Source organism: Mustelus asterias, chromosome 15 (genome assembly GCF_964213995.1).
Source record: "Mustelus asterias chromosome 15, sMusAst1.hap1.1, whole genome shotgun sequence".
NCBI classification, from domain to species: domain Eukaryota; kingdom Metazoa; phylum Chordata; class Chondrichthyes; order Carcharhiniformes; family Triakidae; genus Mustelus; species Mustelus asterias.
In genome coordinates, this window is record NC_135815.1 from 103133785 (window position 1) to 103160748 (window position 26964).

The following is a 26964-nucleotide window of genomic DNA, read 5'->3' on the forward strand; positions in this document are numbered from 1 at the left end:
TACAATGTCTGTAATTCTCCAGTTCCATCCCTGAATCTATGGAAGACTGAAAAGTTATGGCCAATGCCTCAGCAATTTCCGCACTCGCTTCCCTCAGTATCCTTGAGTGGATCTCATCCGGGCCTGGAAACTTATCAACTTTACAGCTAACCTGTCCAATACCTCCTCCTTTCCAATTTTAAAGATGTGGAGATGCCGGCGTTGGACTGGGGTAAACACAGTAAGAAGTTTAACAACACCAGGTTAAAGTCCAACAGGTTTATTTGGTAGCAAAAGCCACACAAGCTTTCGAAGCTCTAAGCCCCTTCTTCAGGTGAGTGGGAATTCTGTTCACAAACAGAGCTTATAAAGACACAGACTCAATTTACATGAATAATGGTTGGAATGCGAATACTTACAACTAATCAAGTCTTTAAGAAACAAAACAATGGGAGTGGAGAGAGCATCAAGACAGGCTAAAAAGATGTGTATTGTCTCCAGACAATACACATCTTGTCTTGTCTGGAGACAATACACATCTTGTCTTGTCTGGAGACAATACACATCTTTTTAGCCTGTCTTGATGCTCTCTCCACTCCCATTGTTTTGTTTCTTAAAGACTTGATTAGTTGTAAGTATTCGCATTCCAACCATTATTCATGTAAATTGAGTCTGTGTCTTTATAAGCTCTGTTTGTGAACAGAATTCCCACTCACCTGAAGAAGGGGCTTAGAGCTTCGAAAGCTTGTGTGGCTTTTGCTACCAAATAAACCTGTTGGACTTTAACCTGGTGTTGTTAAACTTCTTACTCCAATTTTAAAGCCATGGAGTGTATGAATTACACTCATGGCCTGGGAAGCATCTTCTTCCATGGTAAAGACAGATATAAAGTATTTAATCTGTCATCTATGCCCTCTGCTCAATGTGGAAATCCCCTTTTGGCCCTAATCAGGCCTACTAGCCCTTTAACCATTTACATGCCGAAGGAAGACTTTACTTCCTTTTATATTAGCAGTCCACCACTTCTCATTCTCCCTCTTTGCTTCTTTACTCCAGTAGTCAGCCTGGTTTTCAGCTGCCTTTGAAACCTGTTCCCTGCTCTGAGTATTTGGGGTTTTCTGCTTTAATTTATTAACCAGGAACATTCATTCTCATTACTCCTCTCCCCGCGCCCCCCAGTGGCCAGGGGCGGGAATGAAGCCCGGAGGCGGGGTCTGCGCGGACGGGCGGGGTCTGAGGGGATGGGCGGGGTCTGAGGGGATGGACGGGACCGGGAGTGGGAGGCGGGGCCGGGAGCCGATGGCGGGGCCGGGGCGGGGGGCAGGGGGGTGCCGGGGTCGGGAGCAGTAGGCGGGTTTCGTGTGTGGGGGCGGGATGTGGAGGGGGACGGGCCCGGAAGTGGGGGGGCGGAAATGGAGTGCCTTGAAGCGAGGGCGGGGCATGGGGCTGTCTATGGGCGACGCCGTGACGATATATGGGCGGGGTCGTGGCGGATAATAGGCGGGGCTGTGGCGGTTTATGGGCGGGGTCAGGAGTGGGGGGGCAGTCCCGCTTTCGTTGCTCGGCGGCATCGGGCGGAATGACGTCAGGCGCTGTTGCCGGTGTCCCGGGGCCGCGGGGCTCGCGGGCGGGTTTGGCGGGATGCGGACAGTCCGTTTCTTTCCGTCAGACCCACAGAGTGAAGCGAGAGGCCTAATTCGCCCCTTGTAACATCATGGGGCCATGTTCCAGTAAGTTCGCTGTCTCCTACCAGGATGGCCGAGTGGTTAAGGCGTTGGACTTAAGATCCAATGGACATATGTCCGCGTGGGTTCGAACCCCACTCCTGGTAAATGGATTTTTGCAGCAAATTCAGCAGAAACTCCTCACTTATGAAAATCTTTTAATATGAAGCGAAACAAAATATTGCACCGTTAAAACATCAGCAGTGATTGTATATTTAGTATCTTAATTTGTGCATCTGTTACAATTATATCAAATAGAATTTCTTTATTCATCTTTATATATTAACTAAAATTATTTCAAGTATATTGAAACATCAATCTGTAAATATTGATCAAAATTATTTAAATAAAATTGCAACATTCATGTTTATGTAGTTATGTAAGAATGTTTATGAAACTTCAAATTCATGTTTTATGTAATGAAAGAATTTTATCAAATTATTTCTGCAAAATAATGTCAACACAATATTTCATTTTAATCTTTGGCTGTCCCTCAAGATCGAGGGTGGCTCACTTCCAGTCCGGTCCAACGGGTTCTGAGATGTCCATTGTGCCATCTGCTGACTGCCACACGTGGGCAGGTAGAGCGAGCAGAGTCAGGTAGGTGAGGCGTTCGGTAGGCGAGTTGTTTGGAGGCTTGTTCATTCCCTCCAATGCCTCCAATTTGCCTCTGCACATTCCTGACCAAGTCTTTCAATGTGTTCGGTACCTGCCGGGATGAGTCACAAGTCAGGCTCTTCACTAAGTTCGCAGGTATGTTTGACCAACATCCCTGAAATGTTTCCACTGTCATTTGTTCATAGCATTAATTAATAAAATAAAACTTTAATATCGTCTCTATTTCTTCCTCAATATGTAAAAAAGTTACATAAAAATGTTTCCAATTAAAATATAATTTCCAATGTTTTATGTTTAAAATACACATTGTTTACTTATCCAGAACTGCAACCAAAAAAAACATTGAGGTGAATCAGTGACAGTTTTAATGTTGAAGTTTATGCTTTGCAGGTTAAGGAGGTCTCTAAGAATGTTGGCCTGTGTATCTGGATGAATTAATTAAGTTAGAAACAGAAAGATTTGGGGCTCTGGAGAAGGTAATTTGCACTGAATGATCTCAGAATGATTCTGTGCTTTACAGAACATTGACTCCCGGTGTTCAGTGTCTCACATTACACCACAATCCTCTTCTCACTTGTCGTGGAGCAGCAGCAGAGGGCAGCAAGTTGATATTTCTTTTGACTCCTGCGCCAGCATCGGGTTTCCTGCTTTAAATATTTTCCAAATCGAAGATAAACGCAGCCAGCAAAAAATGTGGACAATTCTATGTGAAGTAACAAATAAGTACAAATAGTTTCATAAATTTAATAAAAGATTGATCTTTTTAACCTTCCAGTTTTCTCCACAATGCTGCATGGTTATTAATAGGGTTGATGTTAATCGTCTTGTGGTATTTTTCCAGCTACCAACAGTCTAGGCTGTGAGGCTGTTCAGCGAGAGGAGGCATGTTAGAGGCTCGTGAAAGTTAGCAGCACCTTAAATTAGTAACCAACAGCACAAACCATGGCAGATTTTGACTCACTGTATCTCTAACTACTCTTAACATATCCCTAACTGAGATCAGCTGCTCAGACACAGACCAATGATTAAACTTGGTCTGCATGGCTGAGCTAGTCACTGGAGAAACTCAGCAAACTATTGGGGGAACAGATAACTAATGATAACTGAAACATCACACTGCCTATTGCAGCGAGTACTTACCTCACTGAAAGATGACTTGACCAGTAGTGGAAGGGTTAGCACGACCTGAAATGTTACCATTTCTCTCTCCACTGTTAGTGGCTAACCTGCTAACTATTCCCAGCACTTTCTGTTTTACTTTCAAATTTCCAAACTCTGCAGTACAGTAAGTCTTCATTTTAAGATGCCCCGGTGTAAGTGGATTCGCTATAAAGTGATGTTTGTTTTAGCTCCCATTTCTTTGTTGTATGTGCTGATCTCTGCGATAGTGTTTTCTCCAGTTTTACACGTCATTGCGTTTTACATGTGTATCATTGTGTTTTGTGCGTGCGTCACTGTTTTGCGTCTTCACATGTTATCAGGTTCTGTTGGATCAACGCCATTGGGTATTGTTGTCTAGTACTGTATTGGAGTCAACAGCATCCATCTTTGTTTTCAAAAACAGGCCCCCAAAGCCAGAGTTTATGAAATTTTGGAGTTTTGCTATGGGTGGGTCTTTAATCACTTGATCAATTGGGCCAATGGGCTGACAAATGGCAGATGGAGTTTAATTTAGATAAATGCGAGGTGATGCATTTTGGTAGATTGAACCAGGACAGGACTTACTCAGTTAATGGTAGGGCGTTGGGGAGAGTTACAGAACAAAGAGATCTAGGGGTAAAGTGGAGTCACAGGTGGACAGAGTGGTGAAGAAGGCATTCAGCATGCTTGGTTTCATCGGTCAGAACATTGAATACAGGAGTTGGAACGTCTTGTTGAAGTTGTATAAGACATTGGTAAGGCCACACTTGGAATACTGTGTACAGTTCTGGTCACCCTATTATAGAAAGGATATTATTAAACTAGAAAGAGTGCAGAAGAGATTTACTAGAATGCTACCAGAACTTGATGGTTTGGGTTATAAGGAGAGACTGGATAGACTGAGACATTTTCTCTGGAGCGTAGAAGGCTGAGGGGTAATCTTATAGAGGTCTATAAAATAATGAGGGGCACAGATCAGCTAAATAGTCAATATCTTTTCCCAAAGGTAGGGGTGTCTAAAACTAGAGGGCATAGATTTAAGGTGAGAGGGGTGAGATACAAAAGGGTCCAGAGAGGGAATTTTTTCACAGAGAGTGGTGAGTGTCTGGAACAAGCTGCCAGAGGTAGTAGTAGAGGCGGGTACAATTTTGTCTTTTAAAAAGCATTGGGTACGATGGGTAGAGAGGGATATGGGCCAAATGTGGCAATTGGGACTAGCTTAGGGGTTTAAAAAAAAGGGCGGCGTGGACAAGTTGGGCCAAAGGACCTGTTTCCATGAGGTAAACCTCTGTGACTCAATGACTTTTAAAATGTTTTTTTCAAACAAAAAGTTGGATGATTTAAATTTTGGAGTTTTGCTGTAAGTGAAACTTACAAATGACTTTTGAACATGAGTGAGAAACACTCAGTATGTGGTGGTAGTGTGCTTGCTGCTGGAAAGAAAGCAAGAAAAGCCATCAGCCTAGCAGTGAAATTGGATGTTCTAAAATGCCTTGAGGCTGAAGAATAAACAGTTGATATTGCTCAGAGTGTTTGTGCTATCCCCTATGTCAGTGAGAATAATCTGTAGCAACACTGACAAAATCAGTGGCAATGAAGAATCTCATGATGCTGTCCCTGAGGTTCAGTGTGAAATTATCATCTTGGCGAGGAAGACTGACTTTGATGAAATGGATGAGGCTGATATGGTGGAATTGCTTGAATCCCACAGAGAGGGATTGTCCAATGAAGGCTTAATGCAGATAGAGAGTCAATGAGCTGAAGAAGATTGTGCTGAAACGCCACACCCTCAAGTTTCCTCAACAGGACAACCATCAAGAACTTTCTGGCTCATTGTCGGTGCAGATTCAATGGGCCGAAGGGCCTTTTCTCTGCTGTACAACTCTGACTCTGAGACTCAGAAGGGGCGATGGAAATCATAACGGAGGGTGACCCAAGCAGAGAGTGCAGTGCCAAAGTGAACAAGGGGATCAATGGTTTAACTGCTACAGAGAGATCAATTAGGAGAAGCAAAAGAAAAGCGTCCAATAGTCCTTGGATATATTTTTCAAGGTTGTTGCCGATCCTGGCCCTTCATCCCACTAACTTCACCAGGACCTGGAATCTATATTCCCTGACCTCTATTTCATCCCTTAAACCATTCCTTAAACCCAACCTCTAATCCAGCTTTTGGTTACCTGTGCTAATATATCTTCATGTGACTCATTGTCAAATGTGGTTTGCTAACACTCCTGTGAATCAGATTGAAATATTTTACTGTGTTAAATGTATTATATAATTGCAAGTTGTTGTAATCTTGAACCCAACATCAATTACACAAAGGCATCTAATTGTAGCTGTAAAATAAATGTCAACACCCTTGATTTTGAAGTTTATTAATTCAAGCTTTTATGTTTGTCCTCAGGGTGTGAGCATTGCTGACAACCAGTGGATCAGATCTAAGCTCTGCAGTATGCCACATCCAGAAGTGAATGATGATGGACAATTAAACAATTCACTGGAGGAGGGAACTCCACAAATATCCCTATCTTCAATGATGGAGGAGCCCAGCACATCAGTGCAAAAGATATGGCTGAAGCATTTGCAACAGTCTTCAGCCAGAAGTGCCAAGTGGATGATCCATCTCAGCCTCCTCATAGGACATCAGCATTACAGATGTCGGTCTTCAGCCAATTTGATTCACTCTCGTGATATCAAGTAACAGCTGAAGGCACCAGATGCTGCAAAGGCTATGGTCCCAGACAGCATTCCAACAATAGTACTGAAGATATGTGCTCCGGAACATGCTGTGCCCCTAACCAAGCTGTTTCAGTACAGCTACAACGCTAGTATCTACCCAGCAATGTGGAAAATTGCCCAGGCATGTCCTGTACTTAAAAAGCAGGACCAATCCAACCTGGTCAATTACCGCCCCATCAGTCTACTCTCTATCATTAGCAAAGTGCTGGAAGGGATAATCAACAACACTATCAAATGGCATTTAGCAATGACCTGCTCATTGATACTGGATTGGGTTCCACCAAGACTACTTAGCTCCCGACCTCAATACAGTCTGAGTTCAAACATGGACAAAATAGCTCAACTCCAGAGGTGAGACGAGATGACTGCCCTTGATATCAAGGCAACATTTGATTGAGTGTGACATCAAGGAGCCCGAGCAAAACTCAAGTCAGGAGGAATCAGGGGAAAATTCTCTGCTGATTGCGGTCATACCTGGCACAAAGGAAAACGACTTAGGATTGTTGGAGGTCAGTCATTCTGGACATCACTGCAGGAGTTTTTCAGGGTAGTGTCCTGGGCACAACCGTCTTTAGCTGCTTCATCAATGACCATTTTTCAATTTTAAGGTCAGAAGTGGGGCTGTTTGCTGATGATTGCACAATGTGCAGCACCATTCATCACTTGTCACGTACTGAAACAGTCCAGGTCCAAATGCAGCAGGACCTGGACAATATCCAGTCTTGGGCTGACAAATGTTCAGCAACATTTGTGTCACAAAAGTGCCAGGCAATGACCATCTCCAACAAGAGAGATTTGAACCATTGCCCCTTGACATTCAATGGCATTACCATCACTGAATCCCCCACTATCAACATCCTGGGTGTTACCATTAACCAGAAACTGAACAGGACCAGCCATATAAATATTGTGGCTACAAAAACAGCTCAGAGGCTGGGAATCCTGCAGCAAGAAACTCACCTCCTGACTCGCCAAAGTCTGTCCACCATCTAAAACACAAAAGTCAGGAGTGTGATGGAATAATCTCCACTTGTCTGGATGAGTGCAGCTCCAAGACGCTTGACATCATCCGGGACAAAGCAGCCTGCTTGATTGGCACGCCATTCTCAAACAACATAAAATTGGATAAGTTCAATTAATACAGCTAAAAACTGCTTCTACGAGGTTACCACAGGTCAAAAGCCAACAGGGGCACAAACCAGTACTCTCTCGCATATCGAACAGGGGTACTTCACTTTAACAATGGGGAAGGCATCATGACCCAGACCTCTTACATATTGAATAGAGAGGCTCAAACTTTACAATGGAAGAGTTGTTATGGCCCGAAACCCGCCAGGGGGTACTCAACCACAAGACATTATGATTGTGTATTCCCTAGTTTCAGCCAGACTCCCTGCTATTAACCATATCCTCAAATGAGAATCACACAACTAGGATGACCTGGCCTAACCTCATTGGGTGTTGTGACACCCCCCCCCCCAATCCTGTCACCCCATTGGCCGAAAGCCAGGGAACATTCGGCGGGTGGAGAGGATAAAAACAGCCGTTTTCAAGACAAACTCCAGTGAACATTCCACCAAACCTGCTGTGACCTGGAATGTGGAGATGGTACCTGGGATGGTGGCCACAGGAGGGTGTGCCAGAGCCTTAAGAGGACCCTGAGTTTATCTGTCGCCATGAGCTCAGTGAATTGAATCCAACAGTCCAATCGATTTCAGACCAGGTAGTATTTATTTCTCAGGCAATTAGCCTACCTTGCGGAAAGTTAACTTAATCTATTGTGTAAGAATTCTTTATTTAACCTGTGAATGAATAAAGCTAAGTTTGAACCACAGTCCTTTGTCTCATAAAGTAAAAGCACTTGAGTAAATGTGATTAACTGGTCAAAGTGTCTGTAGAATACTTCACAGACAACCGTACCATCTACAAGATGCACTGCAGGAATTCACCAAGGCTGCTTCGACAGCACCTTCCAGACTCACAACCACTACCATCTAGAAGGACAAGAGCAGCTGACACATAACACCAGCACCTCGAGGTTCCCCTTGAAGCAACTCACCATCCTGTCTTGTTGGCGTTCCTTCATTGTCGCTGGGTCAAAACCCTGGAGCTCCCTCCCTAACAGCACAGTGGTGTACCTACACCACATGAACTGCAGCAGTTTAAGAAGGCAACTCACCACTACCTTCTCGAGAGCAATTATAGTCTGTATAGTGTGCAAGAAACAATATTTTTCACTGCATACTAATACATGTGACAATAATAAAGCAAATCAAAATCAATTGGGGATGAACAACAAACGGTTTAGCCAGTGATGTCCATATCCCTTAAATTAATTTTAAAAACCAGCATTTATTGCCCACTCCCAATTGAGAAGTTGATAGCGAGCTGCCTTCTTGAACCTTTGCAATCTGTGCGGTGTAGATATGTCCACAGTGCGGCTGGGAAGGAAGCTTCATCTGATGTATCAAAAGATGAGTCTAGTTGGATTCCAACTGGTACTGTGTTACGCAGAGTAATATTTTCTATGTATTATTAGACTGTCATCGACAAATGGTGTTTTCGAGGGGTTAGATTTTATCTGCAGGTTTATTTCAGTGATGTTTTGAGGATATGGATTAGTCTTGACATCTATAACCACAGAAGATGCCATTAATCCTCACCTTCGTATACAGCAGCTGTCAGATTACTGGGTGTGACATTCAGTAACAAGCAACGTGATGAGTTTGTCTTCAGCGGGGCCATATTTCACTGATTTTCCGGCATCTTTCCATCTATAAAAGATGATCGTGCATCAAACAATCCATTTCAAATAGGATGTCTTCATATGCTGTATATTTGTATTGTATTTGCCAACCCTAACTCTAACACTGATGCCTAAAATAGCCAATCTTTGAAAGGCAGTTTCTGCCACAAGTGCCACTCATGAAGCTACGGGTGATGTTGTGGATTGTTTTCAGCATTGGCATCTGCTGCCAAGTTGCTGTAGCTATTGGTCATTGTGTTGGTAAAAACCAGCCCATAAGAAGTGTTGCCATTTCTCTCTATTGTCAGTCAGTTACTCCCAGGTGCAATCATCAATGTCTCTGGCCTTCATTTTGAGCTTGTAAGCATCTTTGAAGTGGAGTTTTGGGCATCTGACTGATGGTCTGGCTCTGTTTGGGCTTTGAAATGTACCCAATTTGATTGACATCTCAGGCCTTCTGCAGTCATAGAACATAGAACATTACAGCGCAGTACAGGCCCTTCGGCCCTCGATGTTGCGCCGACCAGTGAAACCAATCTAAAGCCCCTGTAATCTACACTATTCCAATATCATCCATATGTTTATCCAATAACCATTTGAATGCTCTTAATGTTGACGAGTCCACTACTGCTGCAGGCAGGGCATTCCACGCCCTTACTACTCTCTGAGTAAAGAACCTACCTCTAACATCTGTCCTATATCTCTCACCCCTCAATTTAAAGCTATGTCCCCTCGTGTTAGACATCACCATCCGAGGAAAAAGGCTCTCACTATCCACCCTATCTAATCCTCTGATCATCTTGTATGCCTCTATTAAATCACCTCTTAACCTTCTCTCTAACAAAAACAACCTCAAGTCCCTCAGCCTTTCCTCATACGATCTTCCCACCATACCAGGCAACATTCTGGTAAATCTCCTCTGCACCCTTTCCAATGCTTCCACATCTTTCCTATAATGCGGCGTCCAGAACTGTACGCAATCCTCCAAGTGCGGCCGCACCAGAGTTTTGTACAGTTGCAGCATGACCTCATGGCTCTGAAACTCAATCCCTCTACCAATAAAAGCTAACACGCCGTATGCCTTCTTAACAACCCTATCAACCTGGGTGCCAACTTTCAGGGATCTATGTACATGGACACCCAGATCCCTCTGTTCATCCACACTACCAAGTATCTTACCATTAACCCAGTACTCTGTATTCCTGTTACTCCTTCCAAAGTGAATCACCTCACACTTTTCCGCATTAAACTCCATTTGCCACCTCTCAGCCCAGCTCTGCAGTTTATCTATGTCCCTCTGTTACCTGCCACTTCCCTCCGCACTGTCCACAACTCCACCGACTTTAGTGTCATCCGCAAATTTACTAATCCATCCTTCTACGCCCTCATCCAGGTCATTTATAAAAATGACAAACAGTAGTGGCCCCAAAACAGATCCTTGCGGTACACCACTAGTAACTGAACTCCAGGATGAATATTTCCCATCAACCACCACCCTCTATTTTCTTACAGCCAGCCAATTCCTGATCCAAACCACTAAATCACCCTCAATCCCATGTGTCCGTATTTTCTGCAAAAGCTTACCACGGGGAACCTTATCAAACATTTTGCTGAAATCCATACACACCACATCAACCGCTTTACCCTCATCCACCTCTTTGGTCACCTTCTCAAAGAACTCAATAAGGTTTGTGAGGCACGACCTACCCTTCACAAAACCGTGCTGACTATCCCTAATCAAATTATTCCTTTCTAGATGATTATAAATCCTATCTCTTATAATCCTTTCCAAAATTTTGCCCACAACAGAAGTAAAGCTCACCGGTCTATAACTACCAGGGTTGTCCCTACTCCCCTTCTTGAACAAGGGGACAACATTTGCTATCCTCCAGTCTTCTGGCACTGTTCCTGTAGACAATGATGACACAAAGATCAAAGCCAAAGGCTCTGCAATCTCCTCTCTAGCCTCCCAGAGAATCCTAGGATAAATCCCATCCGGCCCAGGGATCTTATCTATTTTTACCCTTTCCAGAATTGCTAACATCTCCTCCTTATGAACCTCAACCCCGTCCAGTCCAACAGCCTGCATCTCAGTACTCCCCTCGACAACACTGTCTCTCTCCTGTGTGAATACCGATGAAAAATATTCATTTAGTGCCTCTCTTATCTCTTCAGACTCCACGCACAACTTCCCACTCCTGTCCTTGACTGGCCCTAATCTTACCCTCGTCATTCTTTTACTCCTGACATACCTATAGAAAGCTTTAGGGTTTTCCTTGATCCTACCTGCCAAAGACTTCTCATGTCCCCTCCTAGCTCTTCTTAACTCTTTAGGTCCTTCCTGGCTAACTTGTAACTCTCAAGCGCCCTAACTGAGCCTTCACGTCTCATCTTAACATAAGTCTCCTTCTTCCTCTTCACAAGAGATTCAACCTCTTTAGTAAACCACGGTTCCCTCACATGACTGCTTCCTCCCTGCCCAGTAAGAAATTTAACAACACCAGGTTAAAGTCCAACAGGTTTATTTGGTAGCAAAAGCCACACAAGCTTTCGGAGCTGCAAGCCCCTTCTTCAGGTGAGTGGGGATTCTGTTCACAAACAGAGCATATAATGACACAAACTCAATTTACATGAATAATGGTTGGAATGCGAATACTTACAACTAATCAAGTCTTTAAGAAACAAAACAATGTGAGTGGAGAGAGCATCAAGACAGGCTAAAAAGATGTGTATTGTCTCCAGACAAGACAGCCAGTGAAACCGCTCGACAATCACCAGGCAAGACTGTTCTCTTCCTGTTGGGGAGCACTTCAGCGGTCACGGGCATTCGGCCTCTGATATTCGGGTAAGCGTTCTCCAAGGCAGCCTTCGCGACACACGACGGCGCAGAGTCGCTGAGCAGAAACTGATAGCCAAGTTCCGCACACACAAGGACGGCCTCAACCGGGATATTGGGTTCATGTCACACTATTTGTAACTCCCACAGTTGCGTGGACCTGCAGAGTTTCACTGGCTGTCTTGTCTGGAGACAATACACATCTTTTTAGCCTGTCTTGATGCTCTCTCCACTCACATTGTTTTGTTTCTTAAAGACTTGATTAGTTGTAAGTATTCGCATTCCAACCATTATTCATGTAAATTGAGTTTGTGTCTTTATATGCTCTGTTTGTGAACAGAATCCCCACTCACCTGAAGAAGGGGCTTGCAGCTCCGAAAGCTTGTGTGGCTTTTGCTACCAAATAAACCTGTTGGACTTTAACCTGGTGTTGTTAAACTTCTTACTGTGTTTACCCCAGTCCAACGCCGGCATCTCCACATCATGTCCTCCCTGCCTGACAGGTACATATTTATCAAGGACGCGTAGTAGCTGTTCCTTGAACAAGCTCCACATTACAATTGTGCCCATCCCCTGCAGTTTCCTTCCCCAACCTATGCCACCTAAATCTCGCCTATTCGCATCATAATTTCCTTTCCCCCAGCTATAACTCTTGCCCTTTGGTATATACCTATCCCTTTCCATTGCTAAGGTAAACGTAATCGAATTGTGGTCACTATCACCAAAGTGCTCACCTACCTCCAAACCTAACACCTGGCCTGGTTCATTACCCAGTACCAAATCTAATGTGACCTCGCCTCCTGTTGGTCTATCTACATACTGCGTCAGGAAGCCTTCCTGCACACATTGGACAAAAACTGACCCCTCTAAAGTACTCGAACTATAGCTTTCCCCAAAGTCCCCCATAACAACTACCCTGTTACTTTCACTCCTATCCAGAATCATCTTTGCAATCCTTTCCTCTATATCTCTGGAACTTTTCGGAGGTCTATAAAAAACTCCCAACAGGGTGACCTCTCCTTTCCTGTTTCTAACCTCAGTCCAAACTACCTCAGTAGACGAGTCCTCATCAAATGTCCTTTCTGCCACCGTAATACTGTCCTTGACTAACAATGCCACACCTCCCCCTCTTTTACCACCTTCCCTGCACTTACTGAAACATCTAAACCCTGGAACCTGCAACAACCATTCCTGTCCCTGCTCTATCCATGTCTCCGAGATGGCCACAACATCGAAATCCCAGGTACCAACCCGTGCTGCAAGCTCACCCACCTTATTCCGGATGTTCCTGGCGTTGAAGTATACACACTTCAAACCGCCTTCCTGCCTGCCAGTACACTCCTGCGACCCTGAAACCTCATCCATGACCTCACTACTCTCAACCTCCTGTACACTGGAGCTACAATTCAGGTTCCCATCCCCTGCTGAATTAGTTTAAACCCTCCCGAAGAGCATTCACAAATTTTCCCCCCCAAGATATTGGTACCTCTCTGGTTCAGGTGCAGACCATCCTGTTTGTAGAGGTCCCACCTACCCCAGAAAGAGCCCCAATTGTCCAGGTATCTGAAACCTTCCCTCCTGCACCATCTCTGTAACCACGTGTTCAACTGCTCTCTTTCCCTATTCCTCTCCTCACTATCACGTGGCACGGGTAACAAACCAGAGATAACAACTTTGTTTGTTCTAGCCGTAAGCTTCCACCCTAACTCCCTGATTTTCTGCCTTACATCCCCATCCCTTTTCCTACCTATGTCTTGGGTGCATATGTGAACCACAACTTGGGGCTGGTCCCCCTCCCCCTCCCCCTTAAGGATTTTGAAAACACGATCCGAGACATCATGGACTCTGGCTCCTGGGAGGCAACTCACCAACCGCGAGTCTCTCTCGTTCCCGCAGAATCTCCTATCCGTCCCATTAACTATGGAGTCCCCAATGACTAATCCTCTACTCCTCTCCCCCCTTCCCTTCTGAGCAACAAGGACAGACTCTGAGCCAGTGACCTGTACACCATGGCTTACCCCTGCTAAGTCGTCCCCCCCAACAGCATCCAAAAGTGTACTATCCCCAATTTCTCCTACATTTTTTGTTTCTCCCTCCACTTGGACAGCTCCCTGTACCTTGGTGCTGTGGTCAGTTTGCTCATCCTCCCTTTCCCTCCCCTTCTGAGCTGCCGGGCCGGACTCTGCGCCGGAGGCACGGCCACTATTGCTTCCCCCAGGTAGGCTGCTCTCCTCAACAGCACTCAAACAGGAGTACTTATTTTTAAGGGGCACCACCGGGGTACTCTCTAGTACCTGACCCTTCCCCTTCCTAACCGTGTCTTCCTCCCGTGGCCCCAGTGTGACCACCTGCCTGTAACTCCTATCTATCAGCTCCTCATTTTCCCTGACGAGACGAAGGTCATCGAGCCGTAACTCCAGTACCGTAACGCGGTCCCTTAGGAGCTGCAGTTCGATGCAACCAGCGCAGATATGGACGTCCGGGAGGCGAGCTGACTCCAGAAACTCCCACACCCGACACCGAGAACAACAAACTGGACTTTCACTCATAATTGCCCTTTCTTTAAGTACACTGGTATAACTACGAGATGAACCTAACATGCCTCGCCCGTTTCTGACTAAGCCCGTTGAGCCAAAGCCCTTCAACCCTCACTCTGCTACCTGCTCACTCCGCTGCCTGCTAACGACGCTGCCCGCTGGGTAGTGCGGCCTGCTCCTAACCCTCCCGCGCTGAAAAGAAAACCTACACCCTTCCCACAATACCCCACAGCTACTTCCCGTTTGTACTTTAAAGTTTAAAAAAATAAAGCCCGCAAATAAAGTAATGTTAAAAGTCGATCTCTTACGCCAGACTCCTGCAACAAATCACTCCTCTTTGCCTCGCTATGGATGAACAATGAACCATGCCATAAGTCTTCCTCCAGAGGCAAACATCTTAAGATCAGGTCAATAAAGGCCTCTCACAGAAGCATACTAAAGAAGTACAGCTGTCCTTATACTTGAAATGTGGTGAGAGTGGCAGAAAAGCAGCTGTTCCCCTTAGTTGAAGGGTCAGTCACAAGGGAAAACAGGTTCAAAGTGAGGGGCAGAAGGTTTAGGGGGGATGTGAGGAAAAACCTTTTTACCCAGAGGGTGGTGACAGTCTGGAATGCACTGCCTGGGACGCTGGTAGAGGCGGGTTGCCTTCAAAAAGTACCTGGATGAGCACTTGGCACATCTTAACGTTCAGGGTTATGGGCCAAGTGCTGGCAAACAGGAATAGTGGGAGTTCAGGTGTTTCTAATGTGTCGGTGTACACTTGATGGGCCGAAGGGTCACTTCTGCACTCTATAATTCTATGAAAGTAGAGTGTAGAACCTTGCAAAATGAGCAGAGGGGACAATGAGAACACAGAAACAGAGGTTCAAAATCTGCAACAAAAAGTTGCTGAAAAGAACAATGCAAAGGCTAATAGGCTGGAGGAAATAGATGTTCGGAGGGAGGATGTATTGGCAGTTTTGAATAAACTGAAGGTCGATAAGTCCCCTGGGCCTGATGAAATGTATCCTAGGATTCTTTGGGAGGCGAGGGATGAGATTGCAGAGCCTTTGGCTTTGATCTTTGGGTCCTCGCTGTCCACGGGGATGGTGCCAGAGGACTGGAGAGTGGCAAATGTTGTTCCTCTGTTTAAGAAAGGGAATAGAAATGACCCTGGTAATTATAGACCGGTTAGTCTGACTTCGGTGGTTGGTAAATTGATGGAAAAGGTCCTTAGGGATGGGATTTACGACCATTTAGAAAGATGCGGATTAATCTGGGATAGTCAGCACGGATTTGTGAAGGGCAAATCGTGCCTCACAAATTTGATAGAATTTTTTGAGGAGGTAACTAGGTGTGTTGATGAAGGTAGGGCGGTTGATGTCATATACATGGATTTTAGTAAGGCGTTTGATAAGGTCCCCCATGGTCGGCTTATGATGAAAGTAAGGAGGTGTGGGATAGAGGGAAAGTTGGCCGATTGGATAGGTAACTGGCTATCTGATCGAAGACAGAGGGTGGTGGTGGATGGAAAATTTTCGGACTGGAGGCAGGTTGCTAGCGGAGTGCCGCAGGGATCGGTGCTTGGTCCTCTGCTCTTTGTGATTTTTATTAATGACTTAGAGGAGGGGGCTGAAGGGTGGATCAGTAAATTTGCTGATGACACCAAGATTGGTGGAGTAGTGGATGAGGTGGAGGGGTGTTGTAGGCTGCAAAGAGACATAGATAGGATGCAAAGCTGGGCTGAAAAATGGCAAATGGAGTTTAACCCTGATAAATGTGAGGTGATTCATTTTGGTCGGACAAATTTAAATGTGGATTACAGGGTCAAAGGTAGGGTTCTGAAGACTGTGGAGGAACAGAGAGATCTTGGGGTCCATATCCACAGATCTCTAAAGGTTGCCACTCAAGTGGATAGAGCTGTGAAGAAGGCATATAGTGTGTTAGCTTTTATTAACAGGGGGTTGGAGTTTAAGAGCCGTGGGGTTATGCTGCAACTGTACAGGACCTTGGTGAGACCGCATTTGGAATATTGCGTGCAGTTCTGGTCACCTCACTATAAGAAGGACGTGGAAGCGCTGGAGAGAGTGCAGAGGAGATTTACCAGGATGCTGCCTGGTTTGGAGTGTCGGTCTTATGAGGAAAGGTTGAGGGAGCTGGGGCTGTTCTCTCTGGAGCGGAGGAGATTGAGGGGAGACTTAATAGAGGTTTATAAAATGATGAAGGGGATAGATCGAGTGAACGTTCAAAGACTATTTCCTCGGGTGGATGGAGCTATTACAAGGGGGCATAACTATAGGGTTCATGGTGGGAGATATAGGAAGGATATCAGAGGTAGGTTCTTCACGCAGAGAGTGGTTGGGGTGTGGAATGGACTGCCTGCAGTGATAGTGGAGTCAGACACTTTAGGAACATTTAAGCGGTTATTGGATAGGCACATGGAGCACACCAGGATGGTAGGGAGTGGGATAGCTTGATCTTGGTTTCAGATGAAGGTCGGCACAACATCGTGGGCCGAAGGGCCTGTTCTGTGCTGTACTGTTCTATGTTCTATGTTCTATGTTCAAAGCAGACAAAGGCTGCAAGGCCACAGGTGAGACAGCTCAGAAAGACACAGAATTAAAAATCTGCAGAAATGCTGCTGAGAAAAATGAAACAGTCAAAAACTGCATATAAATTACTGAGTGAGTAAAAATGGCTGTAGTTAATTTTCCAATCCCATCTCCAGTGCAGTTGCAAAATTATGCATTGCAATCTTGCCAGTTTTTTTCTGTCTACAATGCCAAAACTATGAGGTTACAACAGACTTAATGATAGGAGTAGCCACACTTAACTCTGCTTACCCTCTGTCGGAAGGTACTGCGTCAAAGAACAGTACAGGCCCTTCGACCCATCAGGTATGTGCCAACACAGATGCCTCTCTATCCTAACATTTTCTTGCCTCTATGTTGTTCATATCCCTCTATTCCCTGCCTACTCATGTATCTATCCAGATGCCTCTTGTTATAGAATCTGCTTCCACCACCTCCTCCGGCAGCGCGTTCCAGGCATTCACCACCCTCTGTGTGAAAAACCTGCCCCTGACATCTCTTTTAAACTTTCCCCCCCTCATTCTCAACCTATGCCCCTGAGTAATTGACCCTTAGACCCTGGGGAAAAGACTCTGACTTTCCACTCTATCCAAGCTTGTCATAATCTTGTGAACCTTTATCAGATCCCCCCATATCCCCCGCTCCAATGAAAACAATCCAAGTTTGTTAAACTTTTCTTCATAGTCCTTTTCCTTCAAACCAGTAAACATTCTGATAAATTTCTTCTGCACCCTTTCCAACACATCAATATCCTTCCCGTAGTGTGGTGGCCAGAATTGTACACAATACTCCAACTGTGGCCTAACCAAAGTCTTATACAGCTGCAACATGATTTTCCAATTCCTATACTCAAAGCCCCGACTGATGAAGGCTAGCGTGCCATACTCCTTTTTGACGACCTCGTCCATGTGAGTTGCCACTTTCAGGGAACTGTGGATCTGTACGCCTAGATCCCTCTGTATGCTAGTATGTCTAAGGGCTCTACCGTTTACTGTATACTTTTCTTCTGCTGTAGACCTTCCAAATTGCATCACCTCACCTTGCACTCTACGCCAGTTTTGAGCAAGAGGTCAGTGAGAGCGTGCCCACCACCCTGGAAGCCCTGGATGAACCTGTATCTGGAGTCACCATTGCAGATGTCAGAGCAGCCTTCCTGAAGGTCAACCCACGAAAAGCGACTGGCCCGGATGGGGTACCCGGACGTGCGCTCAGATCCTGCGCAGATCAGCTGGCGGAGGTATTCACAGACATCTTCAGCCTCTTACAACAATCTGAGGTCCCTATCTGCTTCAAGAAAACGACCATCATCCTGGTACCTAAGAAAAGCCAGGCAGCGTGCCTTAATGACTATTGGCCGGTGGCTCTGACATCCATCATTATGAAGTGCTTCAAAAGGCTAGTCATGGCACGAATCAATTCCAGCCTCCTGGACTACCTGGATCCACCACAGTTTGCCTACTGACGCAACGGGTCCACAGCAGATGCCATCTCCCTGGCCCTGCACTCAACCCTGGAACACCTAGATAATGAGCACATCTATGTCAGTCTCCTATTTATTGACTGCAGCTCAGCCTTCAACACCATTGTTCCCATGAAACTCATCTCCAAACTCCATCCCCTGGGCCTTGGCACCTCCCTCTGCTACTGGATCCTGAACTTCCCAACTCACAGACCACAATCAGTAAGGATAGGCAACAACACCTCCACACAATCATCCTCAACACTGGTGCCCCACAAGGCTGTGTTCTCAGCCCCCTACTATACTCCTTATACACCTATGACTGTGCGGCCAAATGCCCCTCCAATTCGATTTTCAAGTTTGCTGACAACACCACTAATGGGTTGGATCTCAAACAATGATGAGACAGAGTACAGGAATGAGATAGAGGATCTGGTGAACTGGTGTGGCAACTGAGAAAGTAGAGGTGTTGGTGGGCTTTCTTAACTATAGTGTCGGCATGGGGGGACCAGGACAGGTTGTTGGTGATCTGGACACCTAAAAACTAGAAGCTCTCGACCCTTTCTACTTCATTCCCATTGATGTAGACAGGGGCACGTTCTCCTCTACGCTTCCTGAAGTTGATGACAATCTGCTTCGTTTTGTTGACATTGAGGGATAGATTATTGTTGCCGCACCAGTTCACCAGATTCTCTATCTCATTCCTGTACTCTGCCTCATCATTGTTTGAGATCCGACCCACTACGATGGTGTCGTCAGCAAACCTGTCATAGCTGACATGCCAAATTTCTTTAGTCTTCCGAGGAAGTAGAGGCATTGGTGGGCTTTCTTAACTATAGTGTTGGCCTGGGGGGACCAGGACAGGTTGTTGGTGATCTGGACACCTAAAAACTAGAAGCTCTCGACACTTTCTACTTCATTCCCGTTGATGTAGACACGCGCATGTTCTCCTCTACACTTCCTGAAGTCGATGACAATCTCTTTCAGTTTTTTGACATTGAGGGAGAGATTATTGTTGCTGCACCAGTTCACCAGATTCTCTATCTCATTCCTGTACTCTGTCTCATCATTGTTTGAGATCCGACCCACTACGATGGTGTCGTCAGCAAACTTGAAAATCGAGTTGGAGGGAAATTTGGCCACACAAAGATAGTCAGCGACACCAAGAGTCCCCACTAAAATCCCTACAACTTGAGCATCCTTAGCTCTTTCAATCATGTAGTATTGCTTCATTAAAGCCTTGTTAACATTCAGGGTTTCACGTCTCCCGACCCCTTTCACTGGATCAAAGGAGCAAAAGGAACACTGATTCCATGTCATCATAAAGTTGGTCAGCGTCAGACTCTCCTGTCCTACATCGAGCATGCTGTAGTCTTGGTCTATAAGGAATATAGTAGGGGGCTGAGGACACAGCCTTGTGGGGCACTGGTACTGAGGATGATTGTGGAGGAGGTGTTGTTGCCTATCCTTACTAATAGTGGTCTGTGAGTTAGGAAGTTCAGGATCCAGTCGCAGAGGGAGGAGCTGAGGCCTAGGCCATGGAGTTTGTAGAATAATGGTGTTAAAGGCTGAGCTGTAGTCAATAAATAAGAGTCTGACATAGGTGTCCTTGTTATCTAGGTGCTCCAGGGTTGAGTGCAGGACCAGGGAGATGGCGTCTGCTGTTAACAGTGGAACAGGATCAAAAGGCCCAATCGGTCTATTCCTGCTCCGAAGTCCTGTGTTCCTAAGCTTCATTGATACCAGCATTGTTGCTTCCTGGTAAACCTCTGGTGCCTAACAGTTGTTCTTGTGACAGTGTGACGTATTGGCATAATTTCTTGTGCGAGGGATGTTGATGCATGCTGGCCAGTTGTATTTAAAACTCTGAAATTTTCAGTAGTGTCTTGCTGCCAAAAGAGCATTTGGTGTTTCAATCTGCCCTGTGGGAGGTGTGTGTCGAGAACACAGGGCAGATTGTGCCTCTCATGATGACCAGGTCTAGGTGTTATAATCCAGGTCAGAAACTCCAAAGTGTTTTATGAAGCTCGCCTGGATCATAAGTTTTGCACTTTGAATTTGGCTAGGATAAGCATGAGATGTTTCATTTCGTGTATGATTCAAATGACCCACCAGGGAGCTTTTATCAAACAAGTTTATTTAAGAATATAGTTAACATGAATGGAAAGAAAATTAGCAATAACTTTTATCAATTACAAACAAAGACAAAACAATCAAGATAATGTATAACCCTAAACAAATATACCTAAAATGTTCCAATCAAACAAAACTTCCCATCGGCAAAAACTCTTTCCACAGGTTTAACACAGCAAAGACTAATGCTCATGTGATGCTGAAACTGAGTCCTTCAGATGAATGCTGCAGTTCTCTTGAGGTACACACAGACAGGCTTGGAGTCAGAATAGCTTCCCAGAACATCAGGGAGCCACTCTGGTTGAGCCACCAACAGTAGATTCTCAGGAAGGCAAGAAGCCTTGCTTTCAGCTAACCAGCAGAATTTCCAGAACCAGGGAGAGAGAGAAAAACACTTCTTTCCAGCTTTACGTCTCTTCTAAACTAATTGTTGCCAGCCAAACAGAAAAATGAAACCTTAAAATCACTAGGAAGGGAAAAAACTGTCCAAAACAAATGACCTTCCTCCTAACAATGCAGAGTCATAAAACAACCCAGAGTAAAAATAAACAAACCCCACTTAAGTAGCAATAAAATGACTTCTACAGACAACTTAGCAAAACTGAGAGCTGCAGGGAACATGATTTTAAAAAAAAAACATTTCTTAAAGGTACGCTAATGTCACACTAGGTGATGATAATGCCCAGACCTTGGGTGTCGCTATGAAACCTTGAGGTTATGTCTGTCCTGAAAGATGGTGTTGGTGATGCTGACTTAATTCAGGGCACAAAGTTGAAGAAGATGTCCATTCTCCTTGATTTTGTCCAGCCCATGACAACAAAGGCACGTTGCCCATAAATCACTGTCTGCACAACATGTGCATTGAAGTCACTCAGGATGAATGGCCTCTCACCCTTGTGACCAGTCCTTCAGAAGTATGCATCCAACTTAAAGGGAGCCAACATTTAAAGTTTGAACAGTGGTATTGGGGAAAAGAAACTCAACCAAAACAATCCCCCTCACCTTCATGAAAACTCCCCAGTAAATCTGTAACAATCTTGTGTGCCAAAATGCAGTGTTTTAATGGTGTTACAATAACCTGATGAAGGGTGTGAGGGAGATTGAATCTCAGAGATTACTTAATGATCTGTGGTCAACAGTTCCAGCTTTCCCAGCACATCTGCACTTTCCTGATTTATTCCCTTTTAGGAAATGACGTCAGTTCCTCGGAACATTCTGGGAGATGACTGCAGCTCATTGTTCTCCTAGCTGTTGAATCATTCAGAATTCCCGGTTCCCATCTGTTTCAAATGAAGGAGTGGAGACTAAGACTAATTCTAGATGAAGAATTTGTGAGTTATCCACGCTTTAACACCAAAAACAACTAAAGGTCGTGGGTGGAATTTTTCCTTTTTTTTGCAGAGTGTTGTATCAGGTGAGAAATGTGGTGTTAAAGCCACCGTCCCCAATGCTGTATGATGCTGGGGCAGTGCCAACATTAGTGCCCAGAGGCAGTGCTGGGAGACAGTGCCCAGAGGCAGTGATGGGAGGCAGTGCCAGGAGGCAGTGCCCAGAGGCAATGCTGGGAAGCAGTGCCAGGAGGCAGTGCCCAAAGGCAGTGCTGGGAAGCAGTGCCCAGAGGCAGTGATGGGATGCAGTGCCCAGAGGCAGTGATGGGAGGCAGTGCCCAGAGGCAGTGCCGGGTACTACCCAGGTATAACCCTCTTCCCCACTTGAGTGATGCACTCAGCTGAGTTCCTCCTGTAGGTCTGCTCACCAGGTGCATGCTGTAGGAGACCAGTTGTAATTCACGTCAGTGTGAATGGATAATATAATGGGGGGATTATTAGGCTTAGAGGCCTAATAACTAGATCTAAATTTATTCTAATGAGATTCCTGACATTGGATGTTGGGAATCCCGTTACGTCACGGGCAGGGGCAATCATGATGGGACTTCCCACTGATGCGAAAGAGCATCTTGCAGGATTTTGCACTCCTGTTGTCATTCATGCCAGTGTGAACAGGAGTGTTAGGCCAGTGACCAACTGAAAATTAAATGACATGATAGTGTCTGGAATTAAAGGTAATTCATGTGATATATTTAATTCATACCGTGGGCAGAATTGAATCTGGTGATAGGGGTGCCCAGCCAGCTGGAGAGCTGGTGAGATCTGTGTCCATTGTCTTTGGAGAGGGCTTGTTGTCAGCCTTCCCTGGGACTCAACCCCGGGGTTGGGAATCCTGCCCTCTGAGAGTTGCTGACCAATCAGAGGGAGAGCGGAATCATTGAATTAGTTTGGAAATAATGCAGAGCTTTGGGGAGAATGTGTGGCAATGGAACTAGGTTGGGATGATACAAGGATAGGGAGAGAACAGGGGATTGAGATTAGTTTGGGATTTATACAGAGCTGGGGGAGAGTGGAACAGATTCAAAATAATTGGCAAAAAGAGTAGCTCACCTCTGATCCCATGCAACATCACCTTCTGCACCAGTCTGCCATGAGGGACCTTGTCAAAGCCTTACTGAAGTCCATGTAGACAACATCCACTGCCCTACCCTCATCAATCATCTTCGTCACTTCCTCGAAAAACTCGATCAAGTTAGTGAGACATGACCTCCCCTTCACAAAACCATGTTGCCTCTCACTAATACGTCCACTTATTTTCAAGTGGGAGTAAATCCTGTCTTGAAGAATCCTCTCCAATAATTTCCCTACCCCTGACGTAAGGCTCACCAGCCTATAATTACCTGGATTAATCTTGCTACCCTTCTTAAACAAATGAACAACATTGGCTATTCTCCAATCCTCTGGGACCTCTCCTGTATGTGGAGATGCCGGCGTTGGACTGGAGTAAACACAGTAAGAAGTCTAACAACACCAGGTTAAAGTCCAACAGGTTTATTTGGTAGCAAAAGCCATGAGCTTTCGGAACAGGCTGTCCCTTCGTCAGGTGGGTCAGGTCAGGTGAGATGCCCTCATAAGAACAGGATATGGCGCTCGACTTATTGATCGACAGTTCCGACGCACCACAGCGAAAAACCGCACCGACCTCCTCAGAAGACAAACACGGGAGACGGTGGACAGAGTACCCTTCGTCGTCCAGTACTTCCCTGGAGCGGAGAAGCTACAACATCTCCTCCGGAGCCTTCAACACATTATTGATGAAGACAAACATCTCGCCAAGGCCATCCCCACACCCCCACTTCTTGCTTTCAAACAACCACACAACCTCAAACAGACCATATGTCCGCAGCAAACTACCCAACCTTCAGGAGAACAGTGACCATGGCACCACACAACCCTGCTACAGCAACCTCTGCAAGACGTGCCGGATTATTGACATGGATGCCATCATCTCACGCGAAAACACCATCCACCAGGTACACGGTACACACGCTTGCAACTCGGCCAACGTTGTCTACCTGTTACGCTGCAGGAAAGGATGTCCCGAGGCATGGTACATTGGGGAAACCATGCAGACGCTATGACAACGAATGAATGAACACCACTCGAGAATCACTAGGCAGGAGTGTTCTCTTCCTGTTGGGAAACACTTCAGCGGTCACGAGCATTCAGCCTCCTTATGAACATCAATCCCATCCAGTCCAACAGCCTGCATCTCAGTACTCCCCTCGACAACACTGTCCCTCTCCAGTGTGAATACCGATGAAAAATATTCATTTAGTGCCTCTCCTATCTCTTCAGACTCCACGCACAACTTCCCACTACTGTCCTTGACTGGCCCTAATCTTACCCTAGTCATTCTTTTATTCCTGACATACCTATAGAAAGCTTTAGGGTTTTCCTTGATCCTACCTGCCAAAGACTTCTCATGTCCCCTCCTGGCTCTTCTTAACTCTTTCTTTAGGTCCTTCCTGGCTAACTTGTAACTCTCAAGCTCCCTAACTGAGCCTTCACGTCTCATCTTAACATAAGTCTCCTTCTTCCTTTTCACAAGAGATTCAACCTCCTTAGTAAACCACGGTTCCCTCACACGTCTGCTTCCTCCCTGCCTGACAGGGTTAGTGATTTAATCATCTCAATCATACTTAAACTTAGTGCATGCTTCGCAAAAGTTTAGTATGCAAGTAATGCATACTTCAACTTTTTATTTACAGATTTGGACATGATTTGCAATACACTTCTTGCCTTTCGAAGTTTGTTTCAATTTTTCAGCAAATGCAATGATTTTCTTCACCTCTCTAACTGCAAGCTTCTTTGAGTTCCAACATCACGTTGAGTAGGAGCTGATATGTCTTGGTATTTGGGTGATGAAATAAGTCAGAATGAAAGCTGCCAATAAGCAGAGTTGCCATATAGTTTGATTTTTTGATTTGATTTGATTTATTATTGTCACATGTATTAGTATACAGTGAAAAGTATTGTTTCTTGCACGCTATACAGACAAAAACATACCGTTCATAGAGAAGGAAACGAGAGAGTGCAGAATGTAGTGTTACAGTCATAGCTAGGGTGTAGAGAAAGATCAACTTAATGCAAGGTAAGACCTTTCAAAAGTCTGACAGCAACAGGGAAGAAGCTGCTCTTGAGTCAGTTGGTACTTGATCTCAGACTTTTGTATCTTTTTTCCGAAGGAAGAAGGTGGAAGAGAGAATGTCCGGGGTGTTTGGGATCCTTAATTATGCTGGCTGCTTTGCCGAGGCAGCGGGAAGTGTAGACAGAGTCAATGGATGGATTGGGCTACATTCACGACCTTCCTTGTGGTCTTGGGCAGAGCAGGAGCCATACCAAGCTGTGATACAACCAGAAAGAATGCTTTATATGGTGCATCTGAGGGGGAGGATGAGGAGCAGTCCCAGGATTCCTGCCTAACTACTGGAATGCAGGATTACTCTTTGATTGTAGTTGATCTCTGAGTTCCAGGATGACCCCAAGGTTAGGGATTGACTACTTATTTGACTCCTAGGTTCACCTCTGGATTGCGGGTTGACCCCAAGGCTGCAGGTTGATCCCTAGGTTGTTGGTTCATCCTTAGGTTGACTCCTGGGTTGCAGGTTGACCACTCGGTTGACACCTGGGTTATGGATTGATGCCTAGGTTGACTCCTAGGTTGCAGGTTAACGTGTAAGTTGACTCCTGGGTTGCAGGTTGACCCCTAGGTTGACTCCTGGATTGTTAGTTGATCCCTAGGTTGACTCCTGTGTTGCAGGTTGACCTCTAGGTTTTCTCCTGGGTTGCAGGTTGACTCCTGGGTTATGGATTGATCCATAGTTTGATTCCTAGGTTGATCCCTGGATTGCAGAGTGAACCTGTGATGTAGATTGACCCCTATCATAGAAATCATAGAAACCCTACAGTGCAGAAAGAGGCCATTCGGCCCATCGAGTCTGCACCGACCACAATCCCACCCAGGCCCTACCCCCACATATTTTACCCGCTAATCCCTCTAACCTATGCATCTCAGGACTCTAAGGGGCAATTTTTAACCTGGCCAATCAACCTAACCCGCACATCTTTGGACTGTGGGAGGAAACCGGAGCACCCGGAGGAAACTCACGCAGACACGAGGAGAATGTGCAAACTCCACACAGACAGTGACCCGAGCCGGGAATCGAACCCAGGACCCTGGAGCTGTGAAGCAGCAGTGCTAACCACTGTGCTACCGTGCCGCCCCCTAGGTTGGCTCCTGTGTTGCAGAGTGACCCTGGATTGTGAATTGACCCCTGGGTTCACCCTTGAGTTAACCCCCTGGTTGCAGTGTGACCCTGAGTTAACCCATGGGTTGCAGAGTGATCCCCTAGCTTGTCGGTTGACCCTGGGTTGCAGAGTGACTCTGGGTTGTGGATTGACCCCTGGGTTCACCCCTGAGTTAACCCCCTGGGTTGCAGGATGACCCTGGGTTAACCCCCTGGGTTGCAGAGTGACTCCCTGGGTTGCAGGGTGACCCCAGGGTGACCCCGGTTGCGCGAGCCGCTGCCGCTTTGATTGACAGGCGCTGTCATGTGACCCGGCGCCATGTTGAAGCTGCGGCCACCCGGAGGAAACCGCAACCCCGGGGGCGGGAACCGCAGCTGAGGCCGCCCCGACTGAGGGCAACCGGGAGGCCGGAGCCGTGTGCCGGGTAAGCCAGGCGCTTCCTACCAGCCATGAGAGCCCAGCATCGGGGCCGCTTCACAGAGAGATCCGGGTGTCCGTCAGTGAGGAGAACCGGAGGAACCGGGCGGAGAATAGCGAGGGCCGAGCGGGGGAGGGAGGAGGCAGCAGGGTGCCCGGGTTTGGGGCACCAGGGTGCCCGTGGTTGGAGCGGGTCAGTGGGTGCCCGGGGTTGAGGTGGGTCAGTGTGGGTTGGGGCGGGTCAGTGGGGGTTGGGGCGGGTCAGAGGGGGTTGGGGCGGGTCAGTGGGGATTGGGGCAGGTCAGTGGGTGCCTGGGGTTGGGGCGGGTCAGTGGGTGCCCGGGGTTGGAGCGAGTCAGTGGGTGCCCGGGGTTGGGTCGGGTCAATGGGTGCCCGGGGTTGGGGCGGGTCAGTGGGTACCCGGGGT

The 26964-nt window shown here is 46.2% G+C and overlaps 1 protein-coding gene, 1 long non-coding RNA gene and 1 other non-coding gene across 3 annotated transcripts in view; all 3 read left to right on the forward strand.

Annotated features, from left to right (window-relative positions):
- The first annotated feature begins 1551 nt into the window (after positions 1-1551).
- LOC144504863 (uncharacterized) lies at positions 1552-8033 on the forward strand. Its single transcript, XR_013499708.1, has 3 exons — positions 1552-1709; positions 2202-2456; positions 5866-8033. It is a non-coding gene; the product is annotated as an uncharacterized LOC144504863 (long non-coding RNA).
- On the forward strand, positions 1728-1810 carry trnal-uaa (transfer RNA leucine (anticodon UAA)). The gene has a single exon. It is a non-coding gene; the product is annotated as a tRNA-Leu (tRNA).
- An 18377-nt stretch (positions 8034-26410) lies between the features above and the next one.
- LOC144504716 (utrophin-like) overlaps positions 26411-26964 on the forward strand; it is a 631247-nt gene continuing 630693 nt past the window's right edge. The window contains 1 exon segment of the mRNA XM_078230463.1: positions 26411-26544. The gene's annotated coding sequence lies outside the window, so the exon portion shown is untranslated.